General features: G+C 40.7%; 1 protein-coding gene across 3 annotated transcripts in view; it reads left to right on the forward strand.

Annotated features, from left to right (window-relative positions):
• The window catches only part of LOC124715969 (protein germ cell-less), a 111,248-nt gene that overhangs the window by 16,608 nt on the left and 79,581 nt on the right, over window positions 1-15,059 (forward strand). Inside the window, exon 2 of one of the 3 annotated variants that reach the window (XM_047243136.1) lies at window positions 6,881-6,918. The exons of the other annotated variants lie outside the window; for them this stretch is intronic. The gene's annotated coding sequence lies outside the window, so the exon portion shown is untranslated. The remainder of the gene's footprint in view (window positions 1-6,880; window positions 6,919-15,059) is intronic. 3 annotated transcript variants of the gene reach the window in all.

Below are 15,059 nucleotides of genomic sequence, written 5' to 3' on the forward strand. Positions count from 1 at the left end.
AAGTGAGTTTGATCAGATGGTAATTTCATTGTATCCATGGTGGGTCGTGTGAACTCCACGGCCATTAATGATAGTTGGTGAATAAAGTAACCGGCCACAAATATTTTTAAAATGTTTTATTTTATTGGCATAATTAGTTTTGTGCTACCATGCTCATCTTCAGATGGCTAATATTTCCATTTACATTGATGTTTTGGTCAGCAGCACTTCGTCTGCTCATACAGTATGTTCCAGTGGATGGCAATTTGTTTTATTATGGTCCTTATTGCTTTCCAGGGTGATGTATAAGCAGTTGCATTGCAAACAACACACATGGTGTAAATAAGTATCAGTGCCACATTTCATAATATTCTTAATGTTTGTGTGAGCTTTGCAGATGTGCTTTCCAATTAAAACTGGCTATGGCTTTGAAATGAGGCATTTTAAAAGTCTTTGTGACTGGTTGCATTATTCACCAACAAATGGTAATTATTGAATGTCTGATAACATTTACCAGTTTAGCCTCTGGGTATAATTTACAGGTGTCCATGGCTATTGTCAGCTTGAATAAAGTCTTTTAGGGCCAGAAGCTATATCATAATGTAAAATGAAATAAATTAAGAATTGGCATCATGAGAGTCATTCAGAGATTCTGTATAGCACTGAAATTGCTTGTTAAGGAAGTTGGGGTCATCTTTTTTCTATAATTCTCCAATTTTATTGTCATATGGCAGCCAAAGTCACAGTTTTAAATGGAGAGGTTTGTTATATAAAGAATGCTTATACTGGAAGTCTTTTCATGATAATAAGCCACTGACTTATTGTTGCCTGCTGAACTTCCGCATGCATAGTACAGCTAGTAAATTTCCATATAGCTGTTCCTTCCTCCTCCAGGCTGGTGATATTTTAGAATCAATTTGAAAAGCTTGTTCTTTACTTTTTTATGGTATAATGTTGTCATACTAAAACTGCGATCAAGTCCAAACCCTAAAGCGGAGTCAAAAAGCATGTTTATTATGGACATCAGCGTACTGTCAGATCAGAATTGAACTTCTGGATGGAATGTGCTGTTATTTACACAGAGATTGAATATTCCAGAATATAGAACAGTAGCAAAACTGACAATGCTTTCCAACTACTAAATATGTATGGGAATTGTATATTCCTCCTAACCTCCTGCATCCTAAAAGCATCCAAAAATTGATGCAGAATGGTTCTTGATCACTGTTATTGTTCCTTGGTCAGGTGAGATCCTGTTGGCAGTTCCATAGTAGCTCCTTCCCCAGTGTTGGCTTAATGGTGGCGGAGAATGATTTTTCATCGATGACACTAAACTGCGTTTTCCGGACAGGTTCTGCTCTCGCATACCTTTAGGACCAATCATGTCTGCTTGTTACAGTTAGTGAACCAAAACTCTCCTTGACCACTTAACAATGCTGATGGTCACCTCTGGTATGTAGATTTCTTTTGTGAACCTGAGTAGCTTTCATTTGATGAAAGCTTCGCAGTGTAACATTGCTTCTCGGATGTCAACTGGAGCATGTCCTGTTGATGAAGACGTGATAACAGTTTCTTCAATGGCAAACAACTGCCTAGAGCAGTCTCTGTTAAGCAAGCTTGCTGAAATAGCTTCATTAGCCTGGAGCACTGATCTTCCACAGTCTATGGCTGCTTGTGACTTCTTTCACCCAACACTTTTCTGTTGTATTTCTTCCATGCGCTGGCAGCTCTTCATGATTTCCTTGGTTGTTGTGAGAGTCTTGGCCAGAAGAGCTTGGTACATCTCTTCTCCGCTCTTTTCCTCAAGTGTGATATTTTATCAGTGTCTGTCATGTTTGGACTCACAATCTGACATAGGGTCAAAACCTTCTGTGGGTAACACTGCATCCTTTCCCATGATGGGCTCTGTTCTTCAGTTGTTCTTCTGTTAAGTAGAGTTGCTGTTAGTCGTCACCAAATGGTGTCTTCAGTTTGGCTGGAATTTGTCGTATATATTGAGCTTCTCTTTGTTGATCGTGAACCACTGCTGGGCTGTGCCAGCCAATGAAAAGTACAGATTTGCCAAAAACATCAAGTAATCCCAACTATTGAATTTGATGACTCAGTTGAATCCTTTGTCATTTCACTATGTCCTGATCATTGTATCCTGAAAACATTAATGGATGCCTGATATGCGGCTGAATTTTTTGCTGTGTTGGAATGCACTGGTTTCCTGAATATACGAACTTCGGGAATGCTGTGCTGCTTGTGTTCCGGTTTCTGTTTGTCTAGGCAATGGGTTTTACATTGTAATTGGAGCCCCAGTGAGATAGATATACTGACGTACCTAGCACCTCAAAGTAGTGTCATGTCGAAACCACATTCAACTCCAAATCCGAATGCAGGCTCTTCAGTCAAGCACAGCACTTAGTATCGAAAGCACTTCTACTGCAAATACCAGAAGTTACGTGAACTCCTGCATGGAGAGTGCTGCTGTTTACATACACAAATGGAGAATATTCAGAATTACAGACATTAGAAGCATAAGAAATTTAGAGAACCTTCACTTCACATGTAATGCAGAGAGAAAGAGAAGAGTTAAAAAAATCATTTGACGATGCTGTAGTAAAAGGCTCAAAACTACCACGAGTAGTTCCAAAATTTTCAGGACTGGTGCTGCCATCTGGAAAGTAGTAGTAGAAGTAGATCTTTGCACAGCTAGGTGGCGACAGCTGCATATCTGATGAGTCAGTGTGCGGAGTGGCATTCAGTTGGGAGGACATGTTGCATGTCCACAGTGATTCCCGTCATACTATGTGTTTGGTGTATGGCGATTTTACAATGGCCCCACGAACAGATCAGTGCGTGTGTATCAAATTCGTCAGACCGCATCTGATGATCCAACCTTCATGTCACGGGTTATCACCGGCGACAAGAGCTGGATTTACGGTTTTGACCCATAGACAAAGCAACAATCGTCCCAGTGGAAGAGCCCGGGCTCTCCAAGACCCAAAAAAGCGAGACGGATGAAGAGCAAAGTGAAGAGCATGTTCATCGTTTTCTTTGATGCCAGGGGAATTGTGCACATAGAATTCGTCCCACCCAACCAAACAGTGAATTCCGCGTACTACTGTGACGTTTTGCGAAGGCTCCATGAAAACATGCGGTGACAATGGCCCGAACCTTGGCATCAAGGGAACTGGCTGCTGCATCATAACAATGCGTCCTGTCACACATCCTTGCTCACCAGGACCTTTTGGGCAAAAAACAACATGGCAGCTGTACCCCACCCGCCGTACTTGCCAGATTTGGCACCTTGTGACTTCGCACTGTTCCCAAAACCGAAACTCAAGTTGGAAGGCCATTGGCTCAACACTCTAGAGAGGGTTCAAGAAGCATCGCTGGCAGTGATAAACACCCTCAAAGAACAGGACTTCCAGAAAACGTTTGACCAGTGGCAGAAGCGCTGGGACCGGTGTGTACATGTGGATGGGAACTACCTCGAGGGTGATGGTGACCATTAGTCCAAAGGTAAGGTTTTCAACAGATGGCAGCACCAGTCCCGAAAATTTTGGATAGCACCTCGTAGTATTCTTAATCACTCCTTATGTTCAAAATTAAAGATTTGTTATGTGGATACATTGTCATGTCCAAGATGACATTGCTACCACCTTGTAGCTGAAGGGCTGGTGATTTGTCTGTGATGAAGCAGGTTGATCCATTTTATTCATTTCAACTGAATTTATGTGATAGCTACTTTAGAGCAATAATAATGTGACTGAGGATATGTTTTCAAGTATCCAGCCAAGTCGATGATTCCATTTGTACACAAAAAATAGAATGATCCAACTAGGTTCGTAATCCAAAATTATACTGTTTGTTGGCTTTGCTGAAGAAAATTAAAAGTTAAAACAGTCTTGATCGCAATCTTGTTAAAATATTTTTTTTATTGGAGTCCACGTTACCTTATCAACAAGGTTGAGGTTAGGGATATGAAAGTAGCTAGGACGATTGCAGGTACTAGTAGATGGGAACAATGGCAGGAGGGTGTCCACAATGAGGAAATCAAAGAAAAACTGGGAATGAACTCTATAGATGTAGCAGTCAGGGCGAACAGGCTTAGATGGTGGGGTCATTTTACATGCATGGGAGAAGCAAGGTTACCCAAGAGACTCATGGGTTCAACAGTAGAGGGTAGGAGGAGTCGGGGCAGACCAAGGAGAAGGTACCTGGATTCGGTTAAGAATGGTTTTGAAGTAATAGGTTTAACATCAGAAGAGGCACCAATGTTTGCATTGAATAGGGGATCATGGAGGAATTTTATAAGGGGGCTATGCTCCAGACTGAACACTGAAAGGCATAATCAGTCTTAGATGATGATGATGATGATGATGATGATGATGATGATGATAATGATGGAGTGAGTGACTGGTTTCGACTCTATGAAAGAGTCGTCTTCAGACTGTAAAGATATATTGCCAGGCACCAAAGATTGTCGTTGCCCCAGCATTTATGTGGATAATCGAGGGTTGCCATGGAATTGGCATCCTGTTCCACTGTGGATGTTAGTGGTGCTGAAAAAGATTGTACTAGGGGGAGATACGTCGTATGTTACGGTTATGTGATGCCATAGAAATACGGTTAATTTTGCTCTCTTATGATGTCAGTGCCATGGAAAATAACTGTCCTATGGCAGAATCACACCGACATTTCTGTAATAACAGTGTTACTAAAGTGCATCGATAGTTGCTGTGGAAACTGCGTCCTAGCCCGGTTAGGCAGGCATCAGATGATCAGAGATTATTGTGTAGTGCGAAAGATATCTCAAGGGTTGACAATTCGAACATGAAAACAGTGTTTGTGTAGATATGTCGGCGGTTGCAAGGGAAAAGCGTCTCGGTAACTATGTTGGAGTGTGCCATTTTTTTGATTGAGGAATAAACTGGAACAAAAGTAAATGTGATTTATGGTTTGCTACTATAATTAATGATTCGTGTTATGAATGCTTAACTTGTCACACATTATTTCTCTTGGTTTGTTAGATTTTAATGCTTGTTACTGTGTGATGTATTTCCCGGAAAAATTAGGTTTTTGTTATCTTAACAAACATTTAATCATTTCTTCTTCAATGCAAAACTTATTTATGAGAATCAGATATATAATAAGGCTAAATAAAATGTGCTATAATTACAGCTTGGTGTTAATGAAGCAATAGTTATGTCCTGTAGATAATACATTAATGTCATGTTATTCTGGATTGATTACCATTAATGAAATGCAACAGCCATCAGTGGCATCTTGACTGAATTGTTTTTCCAAATGTACACCAAATAGAGTGTAATGCCACACTCTGCATGGTACAGTGCGTTCATGCCTACACCTGCATATTGTGTGCTTGCGGGAGGGTGTGCGCAAGCGCAAGAGAAATAAAAATGATCTTGAGGAGTATATAGTAACAGAAATAATTAGTGTAATATTGGGATGTGGTAGAAACACAGTGCATAGTGTAGAGAGAGAGAGAGAGAGAGAGAGAGAGAGAGAGAGAGAGAGAGTCAAGATCACCTCTCAGGTGCAGAAATGGTTATTGTGTTCCAGAACTTGTTCCATAATAGTGTCTTGTGTGCCCTTAATATAGTATCTCGTGTGTCCTTAAAATAGCCTCTATTAGTTTTCATTGCTGTGCGGAGTGGTCATGCAGTTAGAGGTGCCATGTCATTAATCGCGCGGCCCCTCCCTCCATAGGTTCGAGTCCTCCCTCGGGCATGGGTGTGTGTGCTGTCTTTAGCGTAAGTTAGTTTAAGTTGTGTGTAAGTCTAGGAACTGATGACCTTTCCAGTTTGGTCCCTTACAAATTCACACACATTTGAACATTTGATTTAGTTTTCATTCATAACTGTCCAATGGCAGAATCACACCAACATTTCTGTAATAACAGTGTTACTAAAGTGCATCGATAGTTGCTGTGGAAACTGCGTCCTAGCCCGGTCAGGCAGGCATCAGATGATCAGAGATTATTGTGTAGTGCGAAAGACTGCCAACTTGATGAGTGCCATGCTGATGTGGAAAGGACAGGGGCTGCATTAGCCAATGTGTCATCACTCGTATCTCATATGACTCTTTCGTGGGATAGTTAGTTAGTATTGATAGTAGGATGGTGGTTAGTAGCGGAGTGTGGGTAGTAGGGTGCATGGTACCTTGTACCCTGCATGACTTCTCTATTTAGTCTTTGAGTAATCTAATTTACTTCATCACTTCTTTCTTAGATCCAAGAGCCTCTGTCTGATTGTTGTTTTCCTTTTGCAAACCATTTTTTGTATAGAAATAAGTGCTTTACAGAACTCAGTGTTTGCCTCATTCTTAAGTTCATAAATCGCTATCAAATCAGGATTAAAAGCCTCTTTTTAAATTAATGATGTTTGTGGACTTTCTGTTTTCATCAATTTTTATTAAAGTCTTCGTTGGACTAACTGCTTGGGGTTAGCATTATTTGCTTTCCAGCATTTTGGGATTGTGTGTTTTCAAACTGTGATAAACAGAATGAGATTAAAAGAAACATAACTAAAAGCCCCGTCACATTACCCACAATCAATCAGTAAGAAAACTGAGACCAGTTTGAGATAGCTTAGTAGAAGTAACATCATGTTGCAGCTTATCTCCTCTTGCTAATTGTCTTTTCTGTAAATTTGAAACCTTCTACGTGTACTTTTTTAAACTAAATTTTAGAAGTCAGTTAAATTAACACAAGGAAAAACTTTCAGGAATTTCTATGTTCGTGTCATTGATTTGAGGGGTTTGCACTCCTCAGAACGAGTTTCAATCTTAACACACATAGTTGTGCATGTATGACTGCAGATTCTATAGATTTTCACCTACTGATGGTGGCATTTGATTAGATCATATCAAATCTTGCCTTTTTGTGTAGGAGCTGCGGCTGGTCTGTAGGAATCAGTGGTGGTGCAGGTAAGTCCGCACCTTTTTAAGGCTGTAGTCAAAATAAAATATTTTTGGACAGTCTGGTAACTGAGTGTATACATTTGCTTCCAAACTGAGCCATAAATTAGAGAAGACTTATCTGAGCATGGAGTGCTAGTTTGTAGTTTTTCTGTACTTTAATTGACATTTCTGAAGTAAAAGGCCATGTGTACTGGCTTACAAGTAAGCATCTTTAGTGTTTTAATTACTGTGGTCTGATTCCTTCACCACTTTCACTGTATTAGTTGTGGAACACATCTCCAACCATTTTATGGCATTAATCAGGTTGTTCCATTGCCTAGAAATCAATATTGTTTAGCTGTTGACTTTACTCAAACTGTAACTATTTCCTAAATGTATGTAGGCTGTGAATTGTCATAAAATGAAGCTATGCACAGAAAAAAAATATCCTGAGCTAATGTTGGTTCCTGAAGAGGGGCAGCAGCCTTTTCAGTAGTTGCAGGGGCAACAGTCTCGATGATTGACTGATCTGGCCTTGTAACATTAACCAAAACGGCCTTGCTGTGCTGGCACTGCGAACGGCTGAAAGCAAGGGGAAACTACAGCCGTAATTTTTCCCGAGGGCATGCAGCTTTACTGTATGATTAAATGATGATGGTGTCCTCTTGGGTAAAATATTCCGGAGGTAAAATAGTCCCCCATTCGGATCTCCGGGCGGGGACTACTTAAGAGGACGTCGTTATCAGGAGAAAGAAAACTGGACTTCTGCGGATCGGAGCGTGGAATGTCAGATCCCTTAATCGGGCAGGTACGTTAGAAAATTTAAAAAGGGAAATGGATAGGTTAAAGTTAGATATAGTGGGAATTAGTGAAGTTCGGTGGCAGGAGGAACAAGACTTTTGGTCAGGTGAATACAAGGTTATAAATACAAAATCAAATAGGGGTAATGCAGGAGTAGGTTTAATAATGAATAAAAAAATAGGAGTGCTGGTAAGCTACTACAAACAGCATAGTGAACGCATTATTTTGGCCAAGATAGACACAAAGCCCATGCCTACTACAGTAGTACATGTTTATATGCCAAGTAGCTCTGCAGATGATGAAGAAATTGATGAAACGTATGATGAGTTAAAAGAAATTATTCAGGTAGTGAAGGGAGACAAAAATTTAATAGTCATGGGTGACTGGAATTCGAGAGTAGGAAAAGGGAGAGAAGGAAACATAGTAGGTGAACATGGATTGGGGGGAAGAAATGAACGAGGAAGCCGTCTGGTAGAATTTTGCACAGAGCATAACTTAATCATAGCTAACACTTGGTTCAAGAATCATAAAAGAAGGTTGTATACATGGAGGAATCCTGGAGATACTAAAAGGTATCAGATAGATTACATAATGGTAAGACAGAGATTTAGGAACCAGGTTTTAATTCCAGGGGCAGATGTGGATTCTGACCACAATCTATTGGTTATGAACTGCAGATTGAAACTGAAGAAACTGCAAAAAGGCGGGAATTTAAGGAGATGGGACTTGGATAAACTGAAAGAACCAGAGGTTGTAGAGAGTTTCAGGGAGAGCATAAGGGAACAATTGACAGGAATGGGGGAAAGAAATACAGTAGAAGAAGAATGGGTAGCTCTGAGGGATGAAGTAGTGAAGGCAGCAGAGGATCAAGTAGGTAAAAAGACGAGGGCTAATAGAAATCCTTGGGTAACAGAAGAAATATTGAATTTAATTGATGAAAGGAGAAAATATAAAAATGCAGTAAATGAAGCAGGCAAGAAGGAATACAAACGTCTCAAAAATGAGATTGACAGGAAGTGCAAAATGGCTAAGCAGGGATGGCTAGAGGATAAATGTAAGGATGTAGAGGCTTGTCTCACTAGAAAGTAAGATAGATACTGCCTACAGGAAAATTAAAGAGACCTTTGGAGATAAGAGAACCACTTGTATGAATATCAAGAGCTCAGATGGCAACCCAGTTCTAAGCAAAGAAAGGAAGGCAGAAAGGTGGAAGGAGTATATAGAGAGTTTATACAAGGGCGATGTACTTGAGGACAATATTATGGAAATGGAAGAGGATGTAGATGAAGATGAAATGGGAGATAAGATACTGCGTGAAGAGTTTGACAGAGCACTGAAAGACCTGAGTCGAAACAAGGCCCCGGGAGTAGACAACATTCCATTAGAACTACTGATGGCCTTGGGAGAGCCAGTCCTGACAAAACTCTACCATCTGGTGAGCAAGATGTATGAGACAGGCGAAATACCCACAGACTTCAAGAAGAATATAATAATTCCAATCCCAAAGAAAGCAGGTGTTGACAGATGTGAAAATTACAGAACTATCAGTTTAATAAGTCACAGCTGCAAAATACTAACGCGAATTCTTTACAGATGAATGGAAAAACTGGTAGAAGCGGACCTCGGGGAGGATCAGTTTGGATTCCGTAGAAATGTTGGAACCTTACGACTTATCTTAGAAGAAAGATTAAGAAAAGGCAAACCTACGTTCCTAGCATTTGTAGACTTAGAGAAAGCTTTTGACAACATTAACTGGAATACTCTCTTTCAAATTCTGAAGGTGGCAGGGGTAAAATACAGGAAGCGAAAGGCTATTTACAATTTGTACAGAAACCAGATGGCAGTTATAAGAGTCGAGGGGCATGAAAGGGAAGTAGTGGTTGGGAAGGGAATGAGACAGGGTTGTAGCCTCTCCCCGATGTTATTCAATCTGTATATTGAGCAAGCAGTAAAGGAAACAAAAGAAAAATTCGGAGTAGGTATAAAAATTCATGGAGAAGAAATAAAAACTTTGAAGTTTGGCGATGACATTGTAATTCTGTCAGAGACAGCAAAGGACTATAAGATGAACATCAACAAAAGCAAAATGAGGATAATGGAATGTAGTCGAATTAAATCGGTTGATGTTGAGGGAATTAGATTAGGAAATCAGACACTTAAAGTAGTAAAGGAGTTTTGCTATTTGGGGAGCAAAATAACTGATGATGGGCGAAGTAGAGAGGATATAAAATGTAGACTGGCAATGGCAAGGAAAGCGTTTCTGAAGAAGAGAAATTTGTTGGCATCGAGTATAGATTCAAGTGTCAGGAAGTCGTTTCTGAAAGTATTTGTATGGAGTGTAGCCATGTATGGAAGTGAAACATGGACGATAAATAGGTTGCACAAGAAGAGAATAGAAGCTTTCCAAATGTGGTGCTACAGAAGAGTGCTGAAGATTAGATGGGTAGATCACATAACTAATGAAGAGGTACTGAATAGAACTGGGGAGAAGAGGAGTTTGTGGCACAACTTGACAAAAAGAAGGGATCGGTTGGTAGGACATGTTCTGAGGCATCAAGGGATCACCAATTTAGTATTGGAGGGCAGCGTGGAGGGTAAAAATCATAGGGGGAGACCAAGAGATGAATACACTAAGCAGATTCAGAAGGATGTAGGTTGCAGTAGGTACTGGGAGATGAAGCAGCTTGCACAGGATAGAGTAGCATGGAGACCTGCATCAAACCAGTCTCAGGACTGAAGACCACAACAACAACAACAACAACAACAATGTTATATATGTTGTACCCAATGAGTTTATGAACAAGAAGGAAATATTGTATATACTACAAGCTTTGTGTAGGTGTTAAGATAAAATCATGTTTGTAGAATCCATTCTGAGAAACAATGGTGCAACACTACTGTGTATGCATGAATATTAATGTGTTCAAAATCATTGCAGGGTGATATTTGGATATTGAAAGCAGGTCAAAAATCATTTGAAATAAAATGGTCAATTTTTAATCTTTCAGTGTTCTTTGCGCTGTGCCAATGGTCTTGTTCATTGCAAAAATCCTTTTGGAGTTTCATTGGGGCTTAAGAGACCATTGAAGCCTCATACATTCACTTGAATCTTCGCAGACAAGTAGTAGGCCATACCAGACCAGTTTCATTTGGAAACCTTTATCTTAATGTTTCATTCACATAAATATTTGAGGAGGCATGGGTGCATGAAGTATAGACAACTGAACATTTATTTAAGTAATTCATGTTCAGAACATTTATGTAAGTAATACGTGTTCAGTGGTCTGTACTTCATGCATCATGGAGGTAGGTTTACAGTGAGCTAGAAAACACCTGAGCAGTAAAATTGATTGTGTTTGCAAATGAGTCTCCGTTTTCTCTAGAAAATTCTTCTTGATGTGAACCAATTGTGTGAAAATTAAAGACATATTATTATCTATCTAATGTTGTTTGTAAGGATGGAAGAGGTGCCAATGTGATCATTGGGATGTGTTCTGTTTTGAAGATGAAGCCATGATGGTTTGGAAATATAGGGGTGATATTTAAGATCATTGTCGTAAGAGATTCTTGTACGACTAATGAGTATAACTCATTCTCAGTCAGAGAAAGGGGAGTGCATGTAGTAGCATAGTACACGAATACTAGTGAAAGAACAGAATCAGTGCTCCCACCTGACTGCCATGGTCCACATCTACTTAAAAATATAAAAAGTTCTGGGAAAATAAGTACCAAATTAATTGTTTAAATCCTCTAAAACAGGTAACTGCATTATTGTGGCACCTGTATTATTGTTTGGAGCAATAATCTTCAATATTAAACCTGCAATATGTAATGTTACTGTCTGTCTTTGTATGTGTTTTGTTCAATGTTACTTATTGAAGAGCTCATCAAGCATTTTGTTACCTTCACCCACAAGGATTCTTCACCAACTCAACAAACTCCCACTGCTCACTCACAGTGAATATCTCTCAACAGTCGACACCATCCAGAAACTCAACTTCAGTAATTCTGTTGTTTCCCCTCTACTTTCTAATTCTTATAAGCAGCTGCACCTTTACCAACACATTCCACAACTGATACCCCTACACACCCTCCACCCAGGGGTGGTGGCTCTAATTCTTATAAGCAGCTGCACCTTTACCAACACATTCCACAACTGATACCCCTACACACCCTCCACCCAGGGGTGGTGGCTCTAATTCTTATAAGCAGCTGCACCTTTACCAACACATTCCACAACTGATACCCCTACACACCCTCCACCCAGGGGTGGTGGCAAGGGGGAGGGGGCTACGGCAGCTATAGCCCCCCCCCCCGCCCCCCCCCCCCCCCCCCCCAATGGAGCATCCGATAAAAGCTTAGAAACATCACTACCACATGTCTGGTAAATAATTTAGGAGTAAAGGAGACCACACGGGAATTATAGTTCGGCAGGTGGATTGGGGTGAGTGGTTGTACTGAATAGAGTGGGCAGAGGGAAAAAGGAGAAGGGAGTGGGAGGAGGGGTTGGGTAGAGCTAGCTAGTGGCTCCGATGAAGGTAGCTGGTTTGCAGGATAGGAATGCGGCAGTGAGAGGCTGCAGATGTATGGAATAGAAATACAGTCAGTGCAAGGGCACTGGATGAGGTGAGTTGCGTGGTGCACAGTGATGATGACAAAGGCGTTGGTAGGAAAGGGGTGAAAGGACAGAAGAGGGGAAGGCTATTTGATAGAGTGTGTGGGTGCAGTGGCTTACTGGAGATTGAGGCCAGGAGGATTATAGGAGCGAAGGATGTGTTGCAATGATAACTCCCGTCTGTGCAGTTCAGAAAACCGGTTATACAAAGACCAAATTTTTCCATTTAGAGGAAATTATCAGTAATGTCCAGCTGAAAGACTGGATAAATACTGTGGCTTTCCATAAACCTAACTTGGGGATATACAGTATGTGCCCAATTTGATATATTATGCATTTGTTGCACTTATAGACCTTATTTCCAAACCACTTTGGTTGTGGTCCAATAGAACTCTTCTATGGGACAGTACTTAAGGGACTGTAAAATACTGATTCTGATATTTATTGGCTCCCTCATTTTTTGTTATTTTTATTAGTTTTTACGAGCATGTCCAAACTGTATTATTGATTTGAAACATTTATTCATGTAATTTCTAGTGTTACAATTTATTCCTTCACTGTGGCTGTTTCTTTCCAAGCTAGTGAAATACTGACATTTTGTTTTGTTGTATCTGTCAAGATATCAGACACATCGAACTTCCTTAATCTGGAACCAGTTATTTGAAATGTAGTATAAAGGGTTGTTGCTTCATGAAAATGTGGACAAACGGTTCTCTGCTGGAGATAGGTGGAGGAGCTGACGATGTAACCAGACAATTTGTTGTTGAAACTCTTTATTAACTATCATAATTGAATGTAGATCTGGAGTAGGCAGACAGTAGACAGCAGACAGCAATGAGCCAGGTAGTAGCCGTGTCTTGGCAGGTGAGCGTAGCAGGATTATCTGCATGATGAATGCAGAGCTGCAGGCTGGAGAGTGGTGGCAGGCAGCAGGCAGCACTTTTGACTGTGTGGAACTTACAGCTCAGCCTATACCATTAGGTGGTAGCAGGTGCTGGTGGCCCAGGCTCAGGCAGCCAGACAGCAGTCACTGTTTCATGGCCTGGAGTTGGCAAACGTTGCTGCATCATAAATATGGCGATGACTGCCACGGGCTGTACAGCGTAGCAGGCCCCACCTGTGCTGATGACGACATGCTGGATCTGGGGTTTAAATACCGCAGCCGTACTGAGTTTGCAGTAGAGTCAAGTTTCTGTATCATCTGGAAACTTGTGGAACAGTGGACTGTGACCATAGTCTTGACTATTGTTGATGGGGGAGCCAATCAAACTGCTGGAGCTTTCTGAAGGCTGTTCCACTCCCACATCATTGGCACGCTCGTGCAGCTGTGTGGATGTGTCGGCGTCTGCCGGATTGCAGTATAGGCAGGGTTTTGAGCTGCTTGAGCTTCAGGCCATTACATTTGCTCCCTCCAGAGGTTAATCTGGTCCACAAGATTATTGCTTAAGACTCTGTCTGTGACAGAGACCCTGATTTTTCACTGTTTCTATACTTCACGTTCAGCTGCAGGAAGTCAGAGTGAAACACTTTTCTACAAATTTTCTCCTTTGCATGTCCTCCTTGCCTTTTCATACTACATTATGTACACTGTCTCACTCCTAAATAGAGTGTAGATACTGAGATGTTGCATTGTGTACTATTTAACAACCACCCTTCCCCTTCCAGTTCTGTTCGCTAAGCACCGCTGAAATTACTGTGTTCGTAGCAGATGTAAATGATGACAACCACTTGTGGTACTGAGAATAGCCAGTGTGGCCCTATCTTTTGGAAGAATGTGGTATCTGTTGTAATACACTCCCTAGTGCACTTGGTTTTGTAGGCTTCTCAGAGCAAAACTCTGTGTCCTCACATGACTCGGGAACTGTGTGTATTTGATTTTTGGAACAGATAGCGACTTGCCCATTTCTGTACTGCAGTAATTCTGTGTTGGAGAGCAGGACTTCCTCAAATCCCTCATCTTAAATTACTGAATTGACCTAGAAAACATATGTTTTTAAATAAACTTCAACCTTAAAGTTTAATGCCAAAGTGTGTCTCACATACTCACACACGATCATTCCCATTTACTGTCAACATACTTCATGATAAAAGTCCGCACAAGTACTACCACACAAACCACATTCTTAAAAAGCAACAAATGTACTGTGTCCTGCAGCATCTCTGTTTTCCTTCTAGACTAAATCAGGTATGCTAATGTTTCACTAACATTGCAAATACAATTTCACCTTAACATTCTTTTAACCTGTTATCTAAACAAGACTGCTTCACTTGATTATCTCTCATAAAAGCAACACAAACATGGATATAACCATACTATATGCTCAAAGATATCCTTAATAGCTAATAAGAAAACCCAAAAATTAGCTTGCAAAGCCATCTCGTGGTCTTAAGGCATATGGACGCATTGGAACAATAGTAGATATATCCTACTTTGCTCGCCTAGATGTACCTTTCTTCTCCAGTTTTCTTCAATCACCTCCCTTCCCTTTTTAGAAGGGGCTGCTAGTAATGTAGGTAGTGCTTCATGTTCACTCTGAAATGGACAAATTCTTCTTACATGCACAACTGTGCTTTGGATTGGAAATTATCTTGAAAACCTGGTAAGGTCCTTGATAATGAGAAAACCTGGTAAGGTCCTTGATAATGCATGTAAGGGTTAGATAACATTACCCACTGCCCGACGTGATACTGAGACAGTGTTGCCTTTTTGTAGTGGGTGCCTTGTCTTTCTAGAGCCTTTGTATTCATCTTT

This window comes from Schistocerca piceifrons, chromosome 1, assembly GCF_021461385.2.
Source record: "Schistocerca piceifrons isolate TAMUIC-IGC-003096 chromosome 1, iqSchPice1.1, whole genome shotgun sequence".
NCBI lineage: Eukaryota > Metazoa > Arthropoda > Insecta > Orthoptera > Acrididae > Schistocerca > Schistocerca piceifrons.